Source organism: Suricata suricatta, chromosome 3 (assembly GCF_006229205.1).
Source record: "Suricata suricatta isolate VVHF042 chromosome 3, meerkat_22Aug2017_6uvM2_HiC, whole genome shotgun sequence".
Classification (NCBI taxonomy): domain Eukaryota; kingdom Metazoa; phylum Chordata; class Mammalia; order Carnivora; family Herpestidae; genus Suricata; species Suricata suricatta.
Window position 1 is genome coordinate 92,469,179 of NC_043702.1, and position 27,652 is coordinate 92,496,830.

Sequence of the window (27,652 nt, forward strand, 5' to 3'; positions counted from 1 at the left end):
GAGCCCCGCGTCAGGCTCTGTGCTGACAGCTAGCTCAGAGCCTGGAGCCTGCTTCCGGTTCTGTCTCCTCCTCTCTCTGCCTCTCCCCCTCTCATGCTCTGTGTCTCTCTGTATCAAAAATAAATAAAACATTAAAAAAATTAAAAAAAAAATAAAATCTTTGTGCTTGCTTCAGCAACACGTAAACTAAAAAACTGAAACGACACAGAGGAGATCAGTATGGCTCCTGTGCAAGGATGACGGTCATGTTTACCATCCGAGCCACTTTAGCAGACAGCTTCACACGTTCAGACAGTGAGCCATGCACTGAGTGGGGACTAGAATGTGTCTCTTTCCTCGGTGATAATATCTGAAATTTACTGAGGCTTATAAGTGCCAGACCCTCTGCTCAGTGCTTTAGATGGAAATTGTCATTCACTACTTATGACGATCCTTCATTATTCCTATTTTACAAATAAAAATTCTGAAACTGAACAAGTTAAGGAGCCTCCTCAGGGCTATAGATCTGGTGTGTGGTAGACTTGGGATGTCAACTCCATTGTGGCTGCCTCCAGATCAGGCTGTCACTCCACAGGCGAGGCAGAAAACCTTGTATGCCAGTGACAGGGAGCTCCTTGCATTGTGCTTCCAGGTTTAAACAGCCCCAGCTTCAGCAGGGCTACAGGTACACAGGTCTGTCAGCACATCTCTCATACCTGTGCCTGCTGACGACAGAGGCCAGGCCTGATTTTAGTGAAACAGTTGTCAAAGGGTTGGAGGCTGGGAGGGAGAGGGATACAATGAATAAAGAATGCATGTGTTGGAAGTCAATCTAGGTCTTGTGCCTTTTCTGATTAACCATGGTTTGGAACCAACTTCCATAGAGATTAATGTTTATGATTTTGTGTGTGTGTATGTATACCCATATATGATACACATATATATTATCTATATATAATATATTTATAACTTTGTGTTTTTATCCACGTGGGGACTCATTGTGGTATATACATGTACAAGATGGAGTTAGTAACTGGATTGGGAATGGAGGAGGGAGGAATGGAGGAATAATGACTTAGAAGCTACATCTGAAGTGTAGCTGTCACCCAGGATGCAGCAGGTTTTGTAACTTGACTGATGAGATGATCAAATGGCTGCACATTCTTTTGGCTGAGCCACTGTGTGATGGGGGTGGGTAGAGTGCCAGCATCATTTCCCATGAGGGAATTCCCCCCAAAATGCCATTTGTTTGCTCACCACTTGAAATTGATGCCCCCTCCTCTGGTATTACTCGGAGGAATGACTCCCTTCAGCATGGTGATGGGTCACCCCGAATGGCTTCTCTTCACTTCTTCTTCCTTCCTCTTGTCATGGAAAGTAAGGCAGTCTGCTGCCATAATGCTATATTCCAAAGTTTTTCTTAAAGTGCCCTTTCCTGAGCTGCCATATGTTTACCTCTGATCTTTATCACTGTGTTTAACACTTGGTCACATGCCTGTCTGTCATAAGTCAGGGTTTCTCAGTATATTTGACATTGTGGACTCTCTATTTCTGTGTTGTGAAGTTGAGGGTGTTCTGTGCATTGTAGGATGTTAAGCAGCACCCCTGGCTTCTATTCCCTGGATGCCAATAGCGCCCCTCTCTCAGCTGTGACAACCCAAACTGCCTCCAGACATTACCCAGTATCCCCTGGGAAGCAAAATCAGGCCTGACTGAACTGAATTGTAAGGTCCTAGAGGACATGAGCCCTGTCATACACACATTGGGTCCCTCAGGTCTGACATGAAAAACATGCAGTTCCATGAATGAATGGATGAATGGATGAATGAATGAATGAGTGAGTGAGTGAGGGAGTGAACTCAGCAGTTATTGGCCATTTGTGAACTCAGCACACACTGTCAGGAGATACTGGCTATGGAGTAAGGGGGCACTGCCGGGAGGAGGGAGACACTGAGTGCCGGGTCCGAAGTTTGGGAGGGTGGATGACAGCCTTTTCAGTTTGACCAAGGATGATTCCAGTGTGCATATAAGGACTTGTGGTTTACATGAGAGATTTTTAACCTGATACCTGGATCTGCTTGAGTTCCAAGGTGCTTGATAGGATGAATTTATGAAAAGGCTCCCGGGGTTTTGAATTCTCTGAAGTACATTGTATTAAATTTTATATGTATGTGGATATGTGCACTTTTTTATTGGGAGGGAGTCCATAGCTGACTCATATACTGTGACCCACAAATGACTAGGTAGCTTTCTCTGCCATTAGTCTAGCAAGCCTGGCCCATAAGACCTGCACACAGATGGCTGGCCTTGCCTGGTCACAGAGCAGGATCTCAGAAGCACCTGGCTCTATCAATGAATCTCGCCTGCTGCACTGAGTCCTGCCTGCCTGCTGTAGACATAGATCTGTACATACTTGTGGTCTCCGAGATCACGTAAGCAAAATAGGAACTGGAGACATTTTGAAAGCCCTTTGTAAATGCTCCGTTATCCAAAGATGATAAAATGATAGTGCATCATAAGAAGTAAGTACAAATGAGCAGAGATGTTTGCTTGGAGTGTTCCGTGCTTTCTTAGGGCTCAGAGGTCTGCTTATCATTCTCCTGGTGTCTCACCATCTTTCAACAATGGGACTCATCAGATCATATAAGTTTCCATGGCAACCGAGCTTTCTGTATCCTCCTCTGGCAGCCTAAGATTGTTCCTGTGACAGATTCTCTAGCGCTTTGTCCACAACAAGAGGTAGAGCTTTCATTGATCTCCTTAGAAGCTGGTCTTCCAACCCAGGAGGCAGCTGGGTGTTCTCCCTGATAGTTGCCTGCTTTCCTCTCTAGGGTTCCTGATTAATCAGCACCAGAACTGAGCACCTACTAAGGCCACTCAGCACCGTGAGGTGCTATTTCTTAGCACTCACTTAGAAATGCAAAGCATAATTTCCATTTTTTGAAGCTTTACAAAATCTAGTCACATATACACCAATCATAGTAATACCAGGAGGTGTTGCAATACAGTGGTGCAAACAAGAGTGATGGGAAGAGTTTGCTCTTCTGACTATACTGATCAGAGAGGGCTTTCCCAAGGAGGAGAGCTTTATCGCCTTCCATGAAATTGGTCCAGATTTAATCTGTGGTGTCCCTGGGGACCCTGATGCAGAAATTTGAGAAACCACAATGTCTTAAAAGAATAGAGTGTGACTCAAAGGTGCCTGGCTTATACTTGAGGAATTGCCAAGGCCCTAAGAAAGCTCTGTTGTGATCTTGAATTATTGTCTTAACTTTCCTCTTGTCCCCTTTGGCATCCCTCCCCCATCCTCTTACCCATACTTCCTGCTACATCGCACAGCTAAATCATTTTGATTTCTTTTCTTCTCATTTATCAGTGTATATCATACCAACTGTACATATATATTAGCTGTATTTCAGCAGCCTGTCTCACACTAATTTACCATCCTCTACTCTAGTTCATTATTATCAATTAATATTTAGTAAGCATCCACAGGGTTCATGGCTGGGAATTAGGCAGCATTTTCATTACTTTCTGTTCTCTTGCCATGTTCTGTTTCCGTGGCTCAGCTCAGCCAGTATTTATGCTCTTTCTGCCAGTTTTCTATTCATGTGACAGCCCTCATACTCATCCCCATTTCAATTAATATTTCAAGAGCAAAACCAGGAGCCATTGTATTAAAACGCTTCACTTAACACCAGATGCATTGCCTCAACGCTGTCCCTTTCATGTACTAATTTTGCAGTTCTCGCCTAACACGGAATCCCATTTGTCTGGGCTGCTCTCTACAAGCCCAAACAGTGGTTCCTCCTGGTTCCTTTGCATTCCAGACAGTTCCAGATGTTTCCTCCTCATAAATTTTTGTTCCTTAACCAGGCTTAATGGATCATAATTGTCCACTTCCGAAGATGCCTCTGAGGTTTGCTTGCCTTCTGTCTTTCAGCACCTTTCTAGTCCTTAGTCATAAGCAATTGTCTTCGGCTTGGTAGGTTTCCTAATACAATTAATTAATTGACTGCTCTCATGCACATAGATGCGTCGAGGGAAATGAAATCATCTGGTCTGATAAACTCTGGGATCCATCTGTCAGAGCCAGCAGATAAGTAGGTTCAGGGGCTGTTGGCCTTTCTGGGAGGAGGAGCTGTTGTCAGCGGCCTGCCGTCCCTGGAATGGGCATGCCGTGAAGGCTGCCATAATCGTGCGTGAGTGGGCACAAGACTGAGTGCAAAGTGTTTGAAGTTCCCAGCCAGATGTGACTGGGATGTGGGTAGTGCTGTCATTGCCACCTCCTTGTGTGGAGGAGCTTTAGCTAGGTGGGGGCAGTAGGCAGCAACTCTGAGGTCTCGTGGGCCAAGTTTGGAGGCCCCTGAGGCAGAATATGGACACACTTCCTGTTTGGTGAGGTCTAGCAAAGAGGAAGAGAAGATAGAAGAGAGCGAGGTCTAATGTGGTCAGAATTTTTCATCCTCTTAGGAGGACCTAAGGAACTTTCCATAGTTTTGCCTACAAAGACCACATCAACAATATTATTTCTTTCTTTATGCATCAGTTGAGGTCCTAGGAGGAAACAGATGGCAGGCTCAAGACAGTCTATTTTATTTATTTTTTTGAAGTTTATTTTTTTCAATTTACTTTGAGAGAGAGGGAGAGAGACAGCGAGGGAGGGCAAAGAGAGAGGGATAGAGAATCCCAAGTAGGCTCCATGCTTTCAGCACAGAGCAAGATGTGGAGCTTGATCCCATGTACTGTGATATCATGAGCCAAAATCAAGAGTCAGATGCTTGACTAACTGAGCCACGCAGATGCTTCTGGATGACAGTTTAATAAAAGGCCTGTTACAAAGGCAGAGCAGCATGTAGGGAACTCAACAGGATAACACAGCAAGGGAACGACATGGCCATATAACCATGTGGCCAGAAGGAGAGAATCACTTGGTAGCAAGTGTCACCGTAGATGGAGTGTTGCAGCCAATCAGTGTTGGCTTAGAAGGGTGGAGATCAGAGCATGAAAATTCCCACCTCCCCTCCCATTCTCCAGGGCCCTCTGGCATTTCCCATTTGCTGAACCCACTTGGAAACTAGAGGGAACGGGGCCCATATAGCATGCCGGGGCATGGAGCAGGGTAGAGAAGGGTAGAGAGTGGATGTTTAGGGGCCAGCAGAACCCATTCAGCACATTTATCCTATTAGAATCTACACCACATCTAGTCTGGAATGGAAAGAAAACACTATCATAAGCAAGATAAGATTACTTTTCTCTATTATTAGAAACAGTTACCTATGAGTTGCTTTCTAGCCCATTTCCTTGGAAGTTGGTAACAGCTTGGTTTAACCAGAACAATATGATGTGACATCTTCACAGCACAAGTTCCACATGGCCACTGGAGCGATCTTCTCTAAGAGGTGCTGATAAAAGTGACTAGTACAGTGTTGTGGGGTGGATGGAGCACAGGGAATGTCTTATAATAGATTGATCACTGCATTATAACTCCACGTCTGCCCATTTGAACTCAAGGTGAGCCCTTGAGTAGATGTGTGACCTTCAAAAAGTTTCTTAAAGTCTCTGAATCTCTGTCTCCTCAATAGTGGGGTTGCCATGAACATAAGGGAAATAAAGACGTAGAAAGTTGTCTCTGAGACTATAGGATTCTATGTCAGTGAAAAGTATCATACTCTAGCCACGATGGCTCTCCTCACTGCTAATTTTCAGCCTCTCAAAAATATAAGCAGCAGGGGCAGATTCAGGAAAAGCACATATGCAGAGCCTACTGTGTGCAGAGCACTCATTTTAAAGGGTGCAGAGGAAATAGATGCTGTGTATGGTAGAAGAAAGAGCTTGGGCTGTTAGGAGAATCGAGGCAAGGGGTTCAAACGGAGCACGGCGCTTGGCGCGTCACCTCCCCCTCCCCGCTCAGAATATGCGGAGCCAGCTGACATGGTGACTCCAGATGGCAGTTTTCTTTGTCTGCAGATAGAACGAGACAATCCTAAAAGACTTTTGTCTTAAATGTTTGGTTTGCATATATTCATCTATGATGTTTAAAAACCGAATGGCGTATTCATGATGTTATCAGCCGGAAGTGTTCCCGGGTGTTAACTACAGGTCGTATCGGACCAGACCTTGGATTCCTTTCTTCTTAGGCCAACTGCCTCAGTAGTCCCCTGTTAATGAGCTGGACGCCAGACCTTCTTATATGAAGTGTTATATTTTTTTCTGGAACTTTTGGCCTACTGCTCTCACCCTTGAAGGTCAGCCAGTGTCTATTTATAACAGGCAGTTTTATTCCAGAGGCTTGCAGAAGTGCCATAGCCTTCTAAACAAGTGTACAATGACTCCCTGTGCGCAGGGCACCGCTGGGTCCTCGGCCCCAGGCCCTCTGCCCCTGATAGAATCTGGCTGGCGACTGGGCTGGAGAGCCGAGCTCTCTTTTGTTTGTCTTATGCCTTCAGTTGCTTCGAGCTGTGCCAACTTGGAGCAGTGGGAGACTCGTATTGGGGAAGGGGCTGAAGATCATTTCCCATGTGGCTCTCTGTACTTCGAAGGGGGCGAAACAGACTCAGAGGGTTTGAAGCGGGAAAGATTTTCCACTACATAAAGAGAACGCAAGAGGAAACAGGGTCCCAGTGGCCTCTTGCCAGGCCCCAGGAATGCGCCAGCCCTGGGAATTGGCCCCTGGCCAGCCTCCTCGGAGGCTGCTGACTTGGGAAAACTGGCTCTCTGGCCTCTGCCAAGAATGCAGACAATGGCCTTTTGGTTATTTCACTTTTGAAAGTTAGGCTTTTGTTTTATTATCACCAAAGGTAACATTTATTGGGCACCTATGTATGCATGCCAAAAGATAAAATGCATGATTGGAAGGCAGTGTAACTTAAACTGAGCAGAAACACCAGGGTCCTCATATAATATTTATAGCCTGCTTCTAATTAGGGCCTAATCCTCTGCTCGGGTATGTTGGTACCTTGGATGTGAGCACTGAGTGGTACTGAAATTCTAGAATTAAAATTAGTTTTTAAGTGCTAAACTGAGCCGCCTTATGTCCCTTGAAAGGGCTGACATAAAGCTTATCCGATTGTCATTTGTTTGAGAAAGGACGCTGAAACGAGGAAGCACAAGACCGCTGGGCTCTGAGGAGGGAAAGAGACCACGATCCAGCCATTGGTTCGGGATCCTGAATTCAGGGTATGGAAAGAGGAGCAGCCATTACACATTCCCCTCAGCGCGCGGGCGCGGAGCATTTCGTGTGGAATGATGATGATGGTGTCAGTGAGTAATCTGATGACCTTCAGTCATTCCATAAGGTTTTCCATTTTCATCTGAATTGGCGCTATTGCTAACAATAATAATAATAGTCGCTACCATTATATCTATTATATCCTGGGCACTGCACTTAAATATTTTATTCGTATTCACTCATTTAGTTTTCACAACAACTCTACAGGGAGACACTACAGCATCTTCGTATGCAGGTGAAGAAACTGAGGCTTAACATTAAAGAGCTTGTCCCAGATCACATGACGAGGAAGCACTGAGGTCTGTCTTACCACCAAGCTCGTGCCACTAATACCTGAACTGTCTAGGTGTACCTTAAGCACATTTCAGAGTTGAGGGGAGTGTGTCTCTCTGTGCTTTGATCAGTGAGCTTTCTGGCTTCCCCTTCCTCTGGTGTTGGGGTTGGCTTCTTTCTGAACACTGTCTCAGTGCATGGCTTCGATGACAGTTTCATAGTGGCTCTCCTCTATAGTAGCTGCCCCGGGCCTTTTTACTCAGATGACAACCTGGCCTCCTTTGTGTATGGAGCCCTTCCTGTGTGCTGTGGTGAGAGCTTCTCCCGGTGCTCTGAGCAGTGGAAGAACGGATGAAGCTTCTCTGAAGAAGTTCGGGGAAGGGATGCAGCCCCCGGAGGCCCTCAGAGCTCATTTTAAGGAAGTTCTATTTATGTGAATCCAGGTTTACACAAAAGATGCATCCGTGGCTGCTTTTCATCTTTCCAGAGACTCCTCGCATAACAAAGGACTCCCCAGAAGATTTTTTTTTAAATAGACCTTAATGCATTTTAAATTGAATTGAATTTTCAAAATTCAATTTGCAGTAGTAGTTTCCCATGGAGCTAAATGTCCAACATCAGACCTTCTTTTTTTTTTTTTTTCCTGTGATGGAAAACAGATCACAGATGATATTTTGGGTTGAAATGCTTTCCCCAGGAGCCCTTGAAAAGCCCAGAGTGCCTGCCATTGTGCATGGAGGGAGTTTTTACTCAGGGGACCAAGAGGAAAAGTCACATCCAGGAATTCCAGGCTTTGATTCCTCCCTGGCAGTGTCTGTCTTCCTTCTGAGCTCTGGTAGGGATGATCCGCAGTGTGCTGATGTCCTACATAAATAAGGAATAAAGAGTGGCTGGTGTCCTACACCAGTCCAGGGTGACTCTGATATCTTCAGACTCTTCTGCTCATCTCTGAAGGACTTCTGGCCTGTGAGTCTATAAAGGTTCTTCCACTGTTGCAAATGATATCCGTTAAGTGTTTACTTTTATGTGTGCCATGGAACCCGATCTCCTGGGGAGATGAAAGAGAAAGAAGAAAGAAGGAAAATTAACTTAGACATAGATTATTGGCCATTGGTGATGTGCCAGGCACTGAGCAGATCCATCATACATATTTTGATTAATTCTTTCATTCAACAAATGTTTATTGTGCTTGGCTCTTCACAGAATACTGTGGTGACCAAGACAACTGTTGTCCTTCTCTTGTGGAATTGATATGTGTATAATTCTTCCAGCAACATGATGCATGTAGCATAATTCCTCTTTCAGAAATGTGGAAACAGACTCGAAAAGGTTAAATAGCTTGCTCCAAATCACATAAGTTAGCAAGAATGGGCACCAAGTTTCTGAACCAGAACCAAGTCTGACCGAAGGCCAGTTTCTTGGTTATTCTATACTCTGTACTATTTGTTACGCTCAATTAAGGTTCAAATCTGTATTTCTTGGTTAATGGAATATTGTCTGGAAATAACAACAGCAACAAAACCTTGTTTTAAATGAGGAGTTAACTAAAAGGAATCTTAGTCTTGCAGGAACAGGAAGAGAGTTTATCCTTTTTCCTCTGTGATTACCGGATCCCAGGGGGAAATTGGCAAAAAGCAAATACAGTGGTTATTACTGAAGGCACAGCCATTCAAGTCACACAAGTGGTGTTCAAAGTCCTCTGCTCAGAGAGGATCCAGCTAAGATTATTGTCCCTGCTGATAAGCGTGTTGCTGCCGGGATCCTTTAGAAAGGAAAATGACACCAGCTCACAGAAACGACACACAGCTCTCAGCATTATAAAATAGGACCAGCTCTGCTACTGATTAGCTGTGTGCCCTCCTCAACCCTTTACCTTTTTCTGAGCCTCTATTTTCTTCTCCACTTATAAAGTATCAGGTGGTACAAGAGCAAATATATATATATGCAAAAGCGAAAACTTAAACCCCAGTACCAGGGAGAAATGTGATAAAGCAAGAACGAGGAAATGGAGCAGGGTTTTAACTGGTCCATAGTATTACCCCGGTGCCCAGCAGAGGGGAGCTTTGAGAGATGGTCCATGAATGGCTGGGTAAAAGAAAAACATGAATGATAACAGTCACTCTAATAAAGAGAAAACAAAGTGTCATTGCTGGCGGCACTGGCTTTGTTCCTTTTGTGTCCCTGTAGCCACTAAGTAAAGCTTTATCCCGGCAAGTACTGTGAGTTATCCAAACACACTCTTAATTAGATAACCAAAGATGGCACGCTCCTGAGAGCTCCTGCTCAGCCTGCCCTCAGATGCCCAGAAAGCAGGCTCGCTCATTTGTACATGATGGAAGAGATCATTCCTGAAGCCTGCCCCTGTGCAGAGTGAGGAAAAGGCACCACCTCCAGCCACAGCCTCACCTCCATGGGGAGTTTTATCATTTCCCAGACATACCTGGAAGTTCACCATCCATTCTTTCATTTATCAAATTTTCATTGAGCACCTTATGTCGAACTCTCTGTGCTCCTATTAAAATCTTTTAAAAATATAGTTATATTAAAAATTCAGCATTTTTTTCTCTGAATTTCTCTAATGCTTCCCTCAGAGCTCTGAAGGGGTGAGCGAGCCCCAGTGGAGAGCCACACAGATGGAAGTCACCGAAGCTTGAAGCATGCGCTTGAGGAGTCGGGTTCAGGAGGCTTTCCCCATTTGGGTTGTATATGAGTGCCAGGAATCTTAGCTCCGTATATGATGAAAAGAGGAATGAGGGTAGAGAACTGAGTCAGTCTTGAGACTGGAGTAACTCTCTACAGTCAGGCAAGGACTCTTTGACCAAAGGGAAAAGAGAGACAAGAAAGATCATCAAACAACAGCATCCGCAGCTCCTTTCCAATCCATTTCTTCTTTGCTCACTCAGCCCTCAGAGAGCAGCTAGCATTTATGTGACGTTCCAGAATGAAACGGAGCAGTGGCCCATCAAATCCCTTTCGAGGAAGCTTTGCAAAAGCTACTGGGGGGCTGGATCACAAACGAAGCATTGTATTTTCTGCTCATTTCCTTTACTGTATAAATACATCACACTCGGGAAAAGGTACCTGTAAACCAGAGGAAGCTCTGTGCACATGGAGTGACAGAGCCATCATGGAGTTTGGAGGGGAAACCCAAGGTCAGACACTAAGGCAGTGGCCATTCGGTTGTGACAAGTACATGGTGTGAACAAAAAGGTAGGGAGGCTATGGAGCAAAGACTGCTTGTCCAGTATTGAATGTTAATTCCACGTCCTTATCGAATTTTGTGGTTTTTGTTCTTGTCACATGGTTCAGATATTCCCAGGGGGACTGGAAAAGTATAAGGTGTTACATGGTGGTATTTCTTGAAACTAATTATCTGAGAGAATTCATGGAAAATTGAATGGACTGAGGTTTCACCCTTGAATAAGACTCCCCGTCATCTATGATAACATACAAATTGATCCATTAGAAAAGTTAATAACTTAGCTGTTGTTAATCGTAACTAGTTAGATCTGAATATCAGGAGTAATCAAATCAGTATTTCTGTGTTCACAATCTTTGTATACATACCTAATAAACAGACTAAATAAATGAATAAACAACTTTACTTGTGAATATGTAACTAAAATGCTTGAGCTCTCTCTTCATGCTCTGTAAACAAAAAAAAAATCAGTAAAGTTAAATTATATTTGCTGGAATCTCAGTCAAAAAGATGTCGGTGGAATCTAAATTCTGGGACTTCTTTTCAGGTGAAAACTGTTAAAGGAAATAATCTTCATATCTTAATCATTAAGCTCTTTGGATTGAATTGAAAAGCGTTATTAATCGAAGAGGCCCTTCTATAATTACACTTAGTAGGTAGATTCATTGTACAGGTTTTTGAGTCTGGGAACTCATTTTGATCTCAAGCTTCTATAGGAAAAGATATTTGTGGTTCTCATCATCATGTCCCCAGTATAATGCAGTGCCCAGCATATAGTAGGGCTCAGTAAATGCCTAAGGAATGAAATCTGCGTGGCCGTGGGATCCACACCCTGGTTCTCGTTTTGTCCCTCACCGGCTGAGGCACTCTAGCCAATTCTCCTTTTCCTCCTCAGCCTCAGCGTCACTGGCTTCTCTTTGTGATAACAGGTTGGGAAGTTCTTAGAGTTCAGTAATATGATATCAAGTGTCCAGCACAAGGCGGGAGATACCAAACAAAGGAAAAAAGATTCACGTAATCAGTGTGTCCCCAGGAAAAGATGGGTGTCAGTGACTGAGCAAGCGTAATGGGCCTCGCCTCTGTGTTGCATTTAAATAAGTGATAAAGGTGGAACTTTCTAATGATGTAATCACAGGCGTCAGTGAGCAAGGAAGAGAGAAGTCTTATAGGGAAAGAAATTTATGTCACAAATATATCACTGTCATAAGAAGCCTAAGGTTCGGTTCTGAGGGAAATTTAATATTGGATAATTTATACTAAGAATTAGTTACTTGCTTAAATTCCTTTTGCAAAGTCCGTTTGCAATCCCAGTTTAATGTTTGGTTTTCCCACTTTGCCCATAGCTCTGCTATCAGCTTTTCTTTTTCTCCTTTTTAAATTTTAGTTGACACACAACGTTCTATTAGTTTCAGGTGTACAACATAGTGACTTGACAAATCTGTCTGTTATGCTGTGCTCGTCCCAAGTGTAGCTGCCATCTGTCACCATATGACACTACTATAAACCAGTGACACATTGCCTAGGCTCTACCTTTCATCCTCATGAATTATTCATTGTCTAACTGGGAGCCTGTACCTCTCATTCTCCTTCACCCATTTTGCTCATCTCCCCGTCCCCTTTCCCTCTGGTGACCATCAGTTTATTCTCTGTATTTATGGATCCATTTCTGGTTTTTGTTTATTCATTTGGGTTTTTTTTTAATTCTACCTATAATGAGATCATATGACATTTGGCTTTGTCTAGCTGACTTATTTCAGTTAACATAATACCCTCTAGGTCCATCTGTGTTGTCGCAAATGGCAAGACTTCATTATTTTTTATGACTGAGTAATATTCCATTGTAGATCCACAGCATATCTTCTTTGTCCCTTTATCTATCGAAGGACATCTGTCAGCTTTCAGATCAATTTAGGGATTCTGTTTTGCCAAGAGCATTATTGGCCCATTCATGTGTGGCCATTCCATTTGACATTTTGATATTTGAGATAAATTATTGCTGTGTCTGGTTTGCAGACCTCCCACTCAAGCTGTACCTCAGAACTCTTTTGTTTTCCAAAAATCTGCAGAAAGACGTGTCAATGGAGCAGTGTTTTCAATCTGATAAGTACGCTTGAGTTGTAAATTACAAGGAAAAGCTTTGCCAAAAGTCACATTTCTGTGAATTTCAGAAGAGTTGAATAAATGGTCAGACCTCACTCATTTGGAAGATACGGAGCACACTGTCTACCTTATTGAATATTTTTTAATATATTCTTTTTAAGATTTATTTATTTTTTAGAGAAACAGCACAAGCAGGGAAGGGCAGAGAAGTGGGGGACAGAAGATCTGAAGTGGGGCATGTGCTAACAGGAGCGACCATGATGTGGGGCTCAACCTCCTGAACCGTGAGATCATGACCTGAGCCGAAGTCAGACAGTCAGTTGGTTGAGCCACACAGGTTCTCCAAGTGAATATTTTTTTTAAAGGACTGAAGCTTAAGTCTTTCCAAATTTAGATTTTAGTTGACTTAACAGCAAATAGAATTTTTCTTTGTCTGCTTTGAAAAATGAATTATCTCTGTATTTAAGAGGCTGTTTTTTTGGTTTCTCTTTTTCTCTTTGTTCATTTGTTTTCCTTAAATTCCACATATGAGTGAAAGCACAGGGTTTGGCTTCCTCTGTCTTTTTTCACTTAGGTGATTGCTGGAGGTGGGGTGGGTGGGGGATGGGTGAAATAGGTGAAGAGGATGAAGAGTGCACTTACCTTGATAAGCACTAAGTAGTGTATAGAATTCTTGAATCATCCCATCATTTATACCTGAATGTAATATACCTGAATGTTAGTTATATTTGAATAAAAATAAATTGAAGAAAAAACTAAATGAATTATCTATGGCTGGCGTTGCTTTGCAAATCTAAACATCAGCCCTCCAAGTTGTTAAAAGCAGAGTGTGTCCTTTTCATAAGATTCTGTGGGGTTTTTTTGCGGCAAGATGACTTAGACTCTGCAATCTTCAGATTGAATGATTATACATTTCCAAAAAATGAAGTCCAAGCTTATAAATACTTAAGGTATTTGCTCTTCTGAATCCTTGTGAATGAAGAGAGAAACGCTATGAAAAGATAGTGCTGTGTTAGAAGCAAGTTAGGATCCATCCTTTACCTGTGAGAGTCCGTGGCTCTGCAGATTAGCCCATGGCTTATATGTCCCTCTTCCTTGGCCTCGAGTGATGGGCTGGATTTTGTGGCTTTGGTCTCTGACGAGGTGGCAAGATGTATCCACCTGGCATGGATTTTTATCACATAACTTTCTGAAAATGTCTAAGGGATTCCATCTAGCTTGTGCATTTTCAGAAGCCAGAGACCATCGAGACGGAGGACTTTAGTATTTCCTTCTCTTGTGATAGTAGTTTAAACTTGCAAATAAACTTGATGAATTAAATATCTATATCACATCCAGATAATAGAAAAATGTTCTTCCCAATTTAAGTCTGAATCATTTTAGTAATTTGGCACTCGGTTTCAAACCCAAAATAGATAATAATTCTTTGAAGGCCTTATGGGACTTTGGCCAATCTGTCCCACGTTTGCAAACCAGAAGATAAAGCTAATGACATCTGGCAGCCGCAATCCAGTAACTGAAATATTACCCATAAGCCTACTTCTCCCCATGCGAAGAAAACAATCTTGGCTTGGAAACCTGTACTAGAGCCCAGATAATATTGTCAGCCAGCAAGTTCCTTGCGTCAAAAGGTCACTGGCCTGAGTGTGAGCGCTAGCTTCCAAAGACTGGGTTATTCTTGGAGCCATAAAAAGAAATGATCTGTGGAACCTGAGATAATGAACTATCAAAGCTTATGAAGTAATCACGTCAAACTTTAGGATATGAGTTGATGTCCTTTTGGAGAAAGAGAACAAACTCCTTCACCTCCTCTAAACCTTCAGGTCAGCATAACTCAATGCAAGACATCGGGTGAAATCACTTCGTTCTTCTCTTACACAACGTCTTTGCTGCTTTTATTGTTTTCTTTTTATTCCTTTACTTATATAAATAAATGCCCATCTCCTACCTCCGTGTCACGTTTCCTTCACCTGTATTATGCTTAATGACATGTAAATGTAGATGCAATGGTCCCCCTTATCTGCGGTGTAGGATTTCTTGGTCAACTGTGTTCTAGAAGCATATTATCCTCCTGCTGACATATCATCAGAAAGTCAATAGCAGCCTGATGCTATGTCACAGCACCTACATCAATTCACCTACTTCAGCTCATCACGTTGGCATTTATTCATCGCATATCATCACAAGAAGCATGAGCACTGTACAATGAGGCATTTTGAGAGACCATATCGAAATAACTTTTTATTACAGTATATCGTTTTAATTATTCTATTTTATTATTAGTTATTAACTTCTTCTGTGCCTAATTTATAAATTGAACTTCATGATAGGTGTGTATGTATAGGAAATAACACAGTATATATAGGGTGCAGTACGATCTAGTGTTTCAAGCATCCACAGTGGGTCTGGGAGCATGTCTGCCCTGGATAAGGGGGGACTGCTCTATGCATGAACTTGTCTGGAGCCCCCACCCAGACAATTTGCTTACCAAAAATATGTTGCTCTCCCCTTCCCTTTCAAAATGATGAAACTCTACCACTAGCTCTTCAGAATGCAAGGCACAGCTCTCGAAAGCTGAGTGTTTACAAAAACAACCTCAAATTTGTGGCATATGTTGCTTATGGACTTTTTTTTCCTTGACAAAAACCTAAATTGTGAAAACCTGGCATGAAATTTCAAAGGCTCCATCCCTCTGAGAAGCTACGAGATCAGAGAAGTGGAGAATTTTCAAGCTAGAAGGAGTCTTAGATATCTGAATAGATATTAAGCATAAACATAACTGCGGATTGCATTTGCTCATTTTGAACATTCTGGTGTCTGTGTTACCTGAGGGTCTTTGTATCTCTCTGGGAACATAAAAATAAAATCCCCTGTGGTTACTTCTCTATTATTTGCTAGAGACAAAAACCTGTAGCTGAGCATAGTTAGCTCTGCTTTGAACTTCTTGTTTGCTTTCTTCCTTGTTAGTCACAGTCATATATAAAATTTGGAAGCGCCAAAGTTGCCCAAGGAATAAACAAATCTTCTGGAAGTCTAAACAACATTCCACATGGCTCTCTGGGCTCAGAAAGGGCCGCAGCAGGGCTGCTGCTGTTCGAAGCAGCCTCTTTTTATACAGGGAGAGTGTTCTGTGTGACCAGGTGATTAGTAAGAACCTTGGCAAGAGTGTCTAGGAAAGTGCAGAGATGGTACCTCTGTTAGCGCTCTGTTACCTCTGAGTGTTCTTCCTGATGGACGCTCTGTGGCAGGGGTTTGGGTTGAGAAACTCTATCCGTGTGCACCTTATTCAGACCATTCAGAGCTTGCCCATGACTGCAACTTGCATGCCAAAGTCTCAGGCAGGAAGCCATAGCAACCTGTTTAAAACCACCGTTCAAAACAATCTCCTTGTAATTAAAGCAGTATTAAGAAAACAGAACTTCTGCCTCATTTTGGCCAGAACTCAAGGATGATAGGCTGTGTTGTAGTAGGGCTTTTTTTTCCTCTTAAATCAAATTTTGACAGTCCTTTATCCTTGAATATAGATGAAGCACATCTGATATTTGGAAAATAAATGCGTGGCATCAAATTTTCTATGCTAATCTTCTAAAATTGGCAATTGCCTTAGCTCAGTTATATGTTCTATAACCCTATCAATCTGTATAGTGCTCAGTTTCCATGGGAATAAGCTTGGCACATTCATTCAGCTCAGAATCAGAATTAATTCAGGAGGCTGTGGTTGTCCTGACACTCAGTGCTATGCGATCCTCCTGATAATTAGAAATGTGATCTGCATTGTTTTATTAACAAACATTTTCCTGGGTTATTGTTTTTGCTTGTTTTTCAGATGCCTAATCTTACTGGGTTTACTTTCTGCAAGAAATAATTCTTTGCAAAGCTAATTGGAAATATTTTTGTTTTTGAACTTATTTGAATTCACCATAAGAACCTTGACATTTTCCCCTTCTCATAGACTGGTCAGATTTTCCCAAATAGGTGCAGACTTGTAAATGCTAATGCAGTAATCTCCCAATTTGAGACTACAGCAAAATCATGTACAAGGCTCATTAAAACACAGGTGCCTGCTCCCAGCTGCAGAGTTTCTGATTCAGCAGGTCTGGGTGGAGCCATTAATTTGCATTTCTAACACGTTCCTAGGTCAAGCTGAGCTGCTGATAGGTCCCACACTTTGAGAACCACAGGCTTTGTTAAAAGAGCCACAAAGCTCAAAAAGCATTTTTTGGGTAGTTGCTTTGTGCGTAGTTAGCACTGTCCTAAATTTCATCAGCTTTATCTATTATCTCCATTATGTGTAAGGTACATGCAAAAGCAAGGTTGTATAAGTAGTTGAGGAAATAGAGGTGAGCATAGGCTGGAGGGTGCACGGTGGTTTGGGAGAAGACATTGGGCTGTGGCTGGCCACAAAGCATGTGACAGTGAAATTTTCATAAGGTATGTAATTTTCAGTCAGAAATTAATAAGTAGGTCAGACTTGGGTTCAAGAGGTGCCCCATGTGTCACCCCCCCAAGGTTGCCCCTTTTCCGGATGAGCAAGATGTCCCCTTCTTCAAGAAGGCAAGCATCCTTCTGCTGCAATTAATCAGGGATTGGACATGGCTTTGTTAGGTGAGTAATGTCAGCTTGTCTTGAAATAATATCACAGAATTAACCTTGTTCACTAATGTCATTTCCAAAAGCTTTTTGTTAGATATGTTTGACTGAAATACTGGTTAAAAAAACATTCGGGAGCTTAGAATATTGTTAGATTTTGTACACACTCCTGGTTTTAATGAACTTCTGAATAAACAAATGATCTGTCAAAGCGAGTGGGTTATTTAATTTAGATCTTGAGACATCATAGCATTGTAGGAGGGAGGCATAAAATTTTGCCTGAGAGCAATCAGCAAGGAAATGATTTACTGTTTGTTTATTTTAAATGTATTGTTTAGCTGGTAACGCTACCTTGGTCTACTGTTTATACTAGCTAGATGAGTTAGTGAATTTATTCCTAGGTATAATGTCTTGAGCCCCCAGCCTTCCCTCTCCATGCTCGTGCCTCTGGATTGAATTCTTCTGTATCATCCTGTTCTTCAGTAGTTGAGAAGTCTTTCTATGTGCAGGTTACTACAGCCCTTCAGAAGCAGGCTTTCATGAAATACCAGCTAGAATAACTAAATGGCTGCCTTGTTCCTGGACTTGACAAATTTCAGATGAGTCTAAGCCATAATTGTTCTTGGCAGGTGACAGCTGGTCATCAGCTCATTCTGAGTGTGTAAATCTGTGCACAGGTTGCTTGGTCAAGTCCCCTGTCAACCGCACTAAGAGTTGGAGTGTTTCCAGTCTGCGTGTGTCTAGTCCTTGATGGCTGGAAGAACTCTGCCAACAATTGTGTTTTCAGCTTCCCCTTTCAAGCCCGGTAATTGAATATTTGTTCTTTCCTTCTTACAGACCAGTTTCTCTGAGTATGGTAAGATGTATTTTCTATCCCTTCAGTCTCCTAAGTGGCATTACAGTACAGTTGATTTTTTTTAAGTACGCCGGTGGCTGCTTTCTGGCATCTGGGAGATCAGCAACTAAATTATTCGCTGGAAGAATGGCAGGGCAGATCTGAGAGACAGTGATGAGTTTATTTATTCATTGAGTCAGTAACTATTTAGTGAGTGTTAACTGTGTGTTGAGGACTGTGTTCTGTGTGTGTGTGTTCCTATAAATGAAACATAGTCTTTAACCTCAGGAAGAGGTAGGCAAGCAAGTAGTTTTTCTACTGGTGTTGTAGTTGCTGTCATAGAAATAGCAGGTGCTAGGGAAACACAGGGTGAGTTGGGTAGAAGTCTGGCTAAAGGATTTAGGGAATCTTCCTGGAGGTTTAGAATGGAATCAAAATGTGGGTAGGTTTAGAGATGCGACGTCATCTGGCAGATGACAGGAGGAAGGAAATTTTGGACAAAAAACTGTAAAGGAAAAGGGACAATAGTAAGGGAGATCTAGGGTGCTCTGGGAATGGCAGGTGAGTGAGCCGAGCTAAAAGGTGGAGTGTCATCAGAGGAGAGGTTGAACATGAGGATGGAGAGGGTGATGGAGCCAGATCACAAAGGGCTTTATATTCTGTGTTAAGGAATTTAGTTTTCCAGTACAAGCGCATATAATCAGGATTGCCTTTTTGAATCACACTTGTGATGGAAGTATGGAAAACTGATTGAAGGGGCGCATGACTTAAGTCACCAAGTTTGGTTAGGAAATATTTTGTTAGTTTAGAGAAAATCCAAGACAAAATTGTGCTAAGGCCATGGCAGTGGGAATGCAGAGAAGAAGATTATTATGAGAGAATTAAGGAATTTTAGTGTACAAGATGTGAGGGTAAGGGAAAGCCATAAGGCCTAGGTTTGGGGCAAAATAAGAATTAGGCTTTATGAAAAAATTTGTTGGTAAGTCTGTCTGGTCTTTTGAAGATGAACAGTTAAGGCACAATGAAGAATCAGTCTCAAGTTGCAGAGGTCTCTCTTATGGTCTCTCTAATGGTAAAAAGAAATGGAAAGGGGCCCTATATGGCCCTTGTACTGCCCACGTCAGTGGGGGCAGATTATGCATTATGGGGGCATTATGTCTCAATAGACAGGCCAACCTAAAGAATGTATGTCTACGTAAAATAAGCCACAGAACTACCAGCTTATTCTCATAAACTCATCCTTCCCTGATAGAATGAATTCTTGGCCCTGGAAGAACAACCTGACCTCTACTTCTCTGCTTTATGACTTCCCAGAAAGGGAGCAGAGAGATCTTCAGGTGATGGAGCCTGGGGAGATGGCTGGGCTTAGTCCCTCCAAATCCTCCCTTCTTTCACTGTCTTTTGCCTGAACTTGATCTCATCATTTATTCATTACACTCACTTTTCTTTTGATGGCACTGCCCATTTTGCTTTATTACTCTTTTCTGTACTATAAGTGAATAGGGAAGTCAGCTTTAGAAAATAATTAGTGGAAAGTTTTAATTGTGTGAAAGGATGATGATGAACACAGACTGCAGTGTAACAGCAATTTAAAATATACCAGAAATCCAGCGGGAGCCTCCAAAAGAAGAGTCCCATCCATTCATTTTGTATTACTATTTATTGAGTACCGACTTGTGCTAGGCACCATCAGTAAACAAAGATGGATGAAGTTCCTTGCTCTCATGATATCTACAGTTTGGGTTTACAAAATATTTTAGTAATGTTCATACTGTCACTGGATTTTATTAGCTTATGAAAGTCATGAGGATAATGTGATAGTCTTGAACAAGAATAGTATGGAAATATTTGGTCATTGGCTAAATGTAATTGTTGCTTTCAAGCTGTTTTTCTTTTCCTATACTCAGTCTGGTTTCTTCCTGCCCTGTGGACCTGTACTGGCATTCATGTCTACCTTATTCTTTGACTGCTTTGCATCTATCCACAACACATTGAAGCATATCAGGAAAATGTAAATCCCATCAAGGTCAGAGTTCTATGTAGAATTGCATGAAGTTGTTGGCATGGTGACCTTGCCTAGCTACACCCAGCTTTGTACTGCCACTTGGTGAAATGTTTATAATATCACATGACTCATGTAGAACATGAAATAAATACAAAGTAGTTTGTCAGATTTACCAGTGCAGAGACCAGCAATGATCTTCACCTTGGAAAGAAGCACATGGCATTCCAATAACCATGAGCTGAGTCACATATACCTTAAACATTGGCCCTCTTCTGTGAATTTGGTTCTGGGCAATCTAGATGAATCTGATCATATCCTGGTCTTCCAGTGCAGGAAGGATTTGTCATAGAGAAGTACCCTTATAAAGGATTTGTGGATTCACATAACTGGACTTTAAATCAGCAAGAGTTGTGAGCCACAGAACCAGAAGTTTAGATCAGGAAATGCTTTCTAATTCCCATATATTATCTCAAGGGCTATAGCTAATACCCTTGTGAGGTTGGTATGATCATTACTATTTAACAGATGAGAAAACTAAGGCTTGGGGCAGTTAAAGAACCCCTGTTCTTAGTAATATAACTAGTAAGTGAGAGAATCTGTAAAGGAAACTATTCCTTGTTGATTCCAAATGCAATGCTTTGGGGAGCATTTTATGCTAATTTCACAGACCACTGATAGGGAACATATGTGTTATAGGTACTTGGGATATAACTGAAAATAAAAGGCATAGCCTCTTTCCATAAGAACGGACACATCTGCTAATAGGAACGCCATTACCGAGCACTATTTGTGTACTGCACCCTCTTTACAACTATATGATAAGGTGGGTACTAGCGCTATCACCCTGCTTACAGTGGAAGTTGAGAAATTAGTTTACAAGTGAGTGGTGGGCTGGAATTAGAATTCACCTCTTTCTGACACCAAAGTGTATATTTTTCCCCAGGGTCTCTCTAGAAATGACATGGCCCTACACACAAAAAATCAGATCTAGTATGCGACGCTGGTGGAGCAGATATTCTGTGGAGCAGTAGAGTCAGAATAGGTATAGGGTCACAGAAGAGAGCAAGCATCCTGGCCTGGAGTGGCGGGGAAGATCTTACAGAAAGCCTTCAGGAAAATGGGAGCTCCAGAGGGAACTAACGATGTTGTCTCTTGTTTCTACCTTAACCTGGCCTATTTGTCTTTGGCCGTGTTGGTCATCTTAAGGCCCCTTGAACTCTGCTTGCATCAAGCTAAGGCTCACTAATCCTCCGCCTCATGCCAGAACTCTCTGCCTCACTCTACAGGGATCTCTGCACATGATTATACTTATTACTCATGAATACACTTTTCTTCATGTGTATTGTCCACCTCCCAGGCCAGATAGCAAACTACAAGAGCAGCTTTTTATTACGGCCTCTCTGGTACCTTAACAGAGCCTGGTATCATAGACATCCAATATTTATTGAATAAATTAATGCATGAATTCATAAATGTATGAATGAATATTGAACAAGATGGATATGAAACCTTAGGTGAATATGAGCTGAGTTTGAGAATATCTCAAATTGCACTCTTTTCCCATTTCCCCATTGTAGTGTTTCCCCTGAAGTTTCTTCTGGATCTTTTGGAAAATTGAACAGACCTACATTCGCCTCTTCATCAGGAAAATTACTAGTTCTTAATAGAAGTCACAAAACAGATAATAAACTTAGTGAATGCAAAGCAAACAGCTAGAGGTTGAGTCCACAAGGAAGACTTGGCTAAGAAGGAACATATTCCTGGAATCAGGCACCAAAAACCTCGTAGTCAGCTCTGTCAGTTCTGTTTGCCTGGGTCTCACTGGTTATGTCCAGTAGTATCAAAAATACTTGCTTAACACTGAATGAGGATACATAAGGTACCTCTTTCTCTCTGAGTCCTCACTTGACTTTCCTTCTGAGCAAATCCTAGAGCTAGCATCCTTGCTCTAGACCTTGATGCTGACAGTGCAGAACACACTCTGTCATAGAGATTGTGTTTAGACTTTTTGATGGAGGACTTTTTTTGCCTTTGGCCATTTCCCTTCTTCCTCTTTCTTACCTGGATCCATTTACTTAGAGATGCTCTTAGATTCAGTCATAACCTTGGTGATTCTCTTGCACTGGGCTGCACACACTATGATTGTCATGGGAAGGTCTTAACTGCTCGCTGAAGGGCTGAGAAGTCTAATATGAGTGCTGACAGGATTCCCTTATGTTGCTTTCTGGACTAGCATTGGAATCACCTGAGAAGAGGTGCTCCCTAGGGAGGGAGCTAGAGAAACTTGTATTATCTTAGCTACTCTCCATGGCCTACTCTTGGCCTTCCTGGAGACCTATGTCCTAGAGCCTCCACTCAGGACATGGGAGTAAGGGTCATTGCAATGCCTGGGTCATACCCAGCTCCGGGTTTCGGTCAGTGATACTGGGTAGAGGGAGCTTTGTCATGAGTGCTCCTAACTTGGACATTAGGAAAATTGTTATATCAAAAAGGACAAATTGCCAAAGGGAGGTCCTTTGCATTTTGTAGGACTGGCACCCTGTCTCTCAGACCCCCTAGCTCCTATTCTGCCAGCATTCTGAGCCTGCTTTCTCCCAGCCTCCTCCACAGCTACCTTTACCTCGCACCCTAGAAATCTCCTTTTGGAGCCAGGCCAGTGTTCCGTGTGAAATCGAAACCATAGGTTTACAAAGAGTGGTCACAATTTTCATCAGATCGGCTCTCTGAGTTTCTAGGTGCTCTGTTTTCTTTGGCAGGTCCTTAGGCATATTGCTGTCACCACGTCCATTTCAAATTGAAGGTTCCAATGTCCAGGAACTTAGACATTTAGACAGAGTTACTTAGTGCCCAGCAAAAAATAAAAATAAAAAATAATGACAAAGCGACACATTGTATGTGATTTTATTGGGCTGAGGTTTAGATCATTTGGGATCCACTTTGAAATGCAGACAAGTAATTAATTACCAGGGCAAGTAAAATAAAGGGTTTCAAGTAAACATTGTGTATAGTTTCTTGCTACCTTAAAATTCTATGATTCTGTTTTGCTGTAAGGCGGCCATATCGGTGTGTTAGAAGTAAAAAAAAAAAAAATCACTAGGAAATACATTTCTGTCAAAGCCTTGCTTTTATAGAGAAACTCTCATGGATTCTTCTGGTGGAGGATTGTCTATTCACCCGGTTCTGCCAAGAAAGGTCCTCTGTGTCACCCATTTTTCTGTTTCATCTCTGTGAATATTAACTAGCTTCTCTGAGGGTTCTCTCTCAGTTAAGATGATTTGTCCTTTGGGGGCTTTTTCAGATGTTCTAACACCGAGTCTACATAAAAGCTAACATTAAAGTGAGTCTTATCTTTAGAGAAGCACATAGGCCTATAGTTTACATTTATTTTTGGGTGATTTCTCAGCCCAGTCCAACCACAGGAGAGCCAGAAGAAATACCCGATCTTGTGAGACCGCCCGAATGGAGACGTACTGTGTCTTTTCTCTTGATGGGAGGGGTGAGCATAAGAGAAACACTCAGCAAATCTATTCTGGCTGTAAAATTTTACATTTGTTGCCTAATGGAACTCCATCTACAAAGTGGGAGTCCTGCTTTTAAGTGTTTAGAGTTACAAAGTAGTTCACCTTAGGAACTTACAGACTCATTTTTACCTGCTTCAGAGAGCTTTAGTCAATATGTGGCCCACTGCTACTTGACCATCCTATACTAGGAGGTTCTTTGGTTTGTTTTTATCAAAGATGATAGGACGATTCAGAAGGTCAAAGGACATTTCTCCAAACAAAGTAAGCAAAACACTCCACGGAAATAATGTTAACAAATACTAGCAATGTATATTGAGTGCTTACCCTGTGGCATACACTTTGATGACTGCATTTCTGTGTCCATTTTTAGAAATGAAAAAGAAAATGACAGTTGAAAATCAGAGACATATTAGGTTATTTAGCAAAGGTCATGGATCTGCACTCAGCAGAACTGAGAATGCAGGTCTGTTTGACTCCAGTACCATGTTCTTTACTTACTATTCTCTACTTGCTCAGCACCCGTTACATGGCCTCAAGTCAAAGGCCATGCATTCTGCCATCTTGGCTTTGTGAACCTTGGGATAGAAACTTCAGGGAACCATGGAAGACACAAAGGAATTTTGTGCGTGTGGATCCTGGACCATGGGCTCCCTGAGTGTTGCCGCCATGGCATGCGGAATAAGGACCACTTTCTCAATGTCCATTAAGCAGCTCTCCTAGGATCGTGGAAACAGGCGGCCAGGAAGCTGGGTATGCTTCAGTTTGCCTCATCTTTGAACTCCTTAATGCCCTTCTTTCTGTAGCGGACTGGAAGTTAAATCTTTGGTGGGTAAATCCAGTGTTTCTCCCAACTCCTCTGCTGTCTGTAGCCCTATTTTCAGAATTAGAACGGATTTTTAGAGGATAACTAGTTCTGTTTCCTCCACCCTCTGCCCATTTTAGGAAAGCAACATGGAGATACTTAGGGGTGTGCCCAAGAAAGCATGGCTAATTAGCTACAGAGCTAACCAACACTTTTGATTCTTAGAATTCCCACCACAGTGCTCTTTTTCACACCACCATATCACCTCTCAGAAGCAACCTTTCAAATCCTGCCCTTTCTTTCTTGGCTTCCTGCTTATTTAAAATTGCTCATTGTTTAAAAGTATCTCTTCCCTACTTTCTCTGCTCCTCCTGAGTTTTCCCTATTTTCCCTTCATTGTGTCTGCGACTCTTCCTGTGCTATTGTTGAAGGCACATTAACGTTAAATAATGTCTATTCCTATAGCCAGTGCTACTTTGTATTTTCTTTGTGGTGGGGAGGGAAGTATGAAAGAAATGCGGGCTATGAACAGCTGTTACTGAGTCCTCTAAACAGGAAAGTGCTCTCGGCTATTTTTAAGCCTCACTTTCAAAGATGCAGGACTGGGCACTGCCTTTTACCCCCGCAGCAGGCTGGGCTGTGTTTTCCAGGGTGCAATTCAGAAAATCTGGAGTTATTGTTTCTTCAAGGGCTTGTCTCCCCCAAAGAAAGGCCTAGCCAATGACTGAACTTGGTGCCAAAGTGTGGGAAGACTGCATCACAGGAAATGCAGTGCCTTATTGAATGAGCTGGTGTCCGTCAGCGATTCTCAGGAATAGATTACTAATTGTTTTTATCAGAACAAAAACAATAAGAAGCACTTCATAGTGCCTGACCCTATTTAGCTACATCATACTGTTGGCTTTCTGCATGATTGCTGTGAGGAAAAGATATTTTTAAAAGTTCACCACTCAATCTGTCATAGAATTCAAATTTCTGATAACCTAATGAGGTCAGTTCAGCTGACTGAACTAGAGTCTGTTTTATTCCCATGTGTTGAATGCTAATCCATCTGTAGTCTCTGGTTTTGTTTCAGACTCTAGGAGCTTACATACTTTATTTTTTTTAATGTTCATTTAATTTTGAGAAAGAGAGACAGAGTATGAGCAGGGGAGGGGCAGAGAGAGATGGAGACACAGAATCTGAAGCAGGCTCCAGCCTCTGAGCTCTCAGCACAGAGCCCGATGTGAGGCTTGAACCCATGAACCATGAGATCATGACCTGAGCTGAAGTTGGATGCCTAACTGACTGAGCCACCCAGGTGCCCCATACTTTAAATAGCAAGGAAAAGTATGAGAAACTGCCGAAAATGGTACCTCACGTGACAGAATAAGTGTTTGTCACTGTGGTCACATGGCCAGCTTCACATTGCTGGAGTTTGAGTTTCCATCTCAGAGGAATACTAAAAATGATAGTGATGTTTCGGCTAAAAACCACAATAATAGTGAAAGATTTCAGGTGAAATTAAACCAACCAGTTACTGAGTTAATATTTTTTTTCTTTGAAAACGAACAAGGAAGCAAGGCATGTGATATTTATCAATGTTGGCATTTCCAGTATATTCACTGGCAACTCGGCTTCTTAAGAAAGAGTGGAGTGCAGTCTTATAGGATGTCCAAAGGCTACATGTACTCTGTTCTCTTCCCTGTAATCTAGTTATGTATTCTCTTCCATGTACTCTGTTCTTTTTATAGCTTTGTGACTACGTGTCCACATGGCCGTCCTTTGGTATAGACACAGTTTTGTGGTCTGAGCATGTGCATACGCATGTGCATGGATGTGCACACACATATGCATGTGTGCATGTTTTCCAATGATTTAGAAGTGATTCATTTTCCCCATAGTTTTCTTCTTTCTGGTGGGCAGGTGATACCACACATCATTCCATCTGCCTTATGGATTTGTTGGGTACATCATTTGTGGCAACTGACCTGAAGGCAATCTGGAAACTTATGTAACAAACTGCCCTAGTGTAAAGTAGTAGCCTGTTAATGGAACTTATTGATACTAGGCTAAGCCCCCACTTCAATATTCAGCAAAGAAGATACCCAAAAGATGTTTTCTATTACTCGTGATAAACTGGACCAAGCTATCCACATATTGTTGGGTTCCTTTATATTCAATTCTTGCTTGGGAGGAGAGCCAATATTAACAATTTCTTTTGTGGCCCTGAGACACTTTTTTTAAGTAAAAGCTAATATGCCAAAATTTATGACTTTGACCTTGTCACTAGTTCCTAGCCAGTGATATTGCTGATACGGGGGCCAATCCGTGTAGCCTCTAAAGTTTGGAGACACTATTGATTTTCTTGGAAGATGTGTACATAGTTGTGTGAGCAAACATGGATACTTCCTCACCAATATGGTCTTCTAGAAGCTGCCAAGATCTAGTAAGATTGATCAGTTCCACGGTAATGGGTAAGCCAGTCAGTTGGAGAGTTCTGGCACACGCCAGCCATCTGCTTTTCTACACTGTGGTGACTTAGAGGGCCAGGTGTGCTGTCTAGAGGAGTGAAGAGTCCAGCCTCAGTGGTTCCTTTGGGCTGCTTCAACACCTTTCTTTTCCTCCACAGAAATGATATTAATGCAATTATATATTTATTGTTTGTTTATTACTTATATGTTTTCCTTATGACCATAAGCTATTTGTCATCAGAGAACATGTTTGTCTTATTCCCTACTGTTACCCAGCACACAGCTCACTGAAACTTAGTGAAGACAATTAAAGGTATCCATGAGGAAATAAATGAATGATAGAATGAGAGACATGTACAACATCAAGTACAAACTAGTTTGACTTCTTCATTTTGAAGATGAAGAAGCTAAAAAATGAGATTATTAATGATTGGCTTGATTTGCACATTCTGTTAGTGGCCAAGTTGGGACTGCTATCTCTGGTTTTTGACTCAATTTATCGTTCCTTTTATTGTACCATGCTCCTCTTGAGATTACAATCCATCCTTTCATGTTATGTTTTTAGTTTATTTATTTATTTTGAGAGAAAGAGAAGGGAGAGAGAGAGAGAGAGAAAGTGCACACAAGCATACCAATAGGGGAGGGGCAGAGAGAGAGAGAATCC

At 42.1% G+C, this 27,652-nt stretch overlaps 1 protein-coding gene and 1 non-coding gene across 2 annotated transcripts in view; both read left to right on the top strand.

The window, feature by feature from the left end:
- The window catches only part of NCKAP5 (NCK associated protein 5), an 857,737-nt gene that overhangs the window by 54,769 nt on the left and 775,316 nt on the right, over positions 1–27,652 (top strand). The gene's annotated exons all lie outside the window — the stretch shown is intronic.
- LOC115288823 lies at positions 165–271 on the top strand. Its single transcript, XR_003907212.1, has one exon. It is a non-coding gene; the product is annotated as a U6 spliceosomal RNA (small nuclear RNA).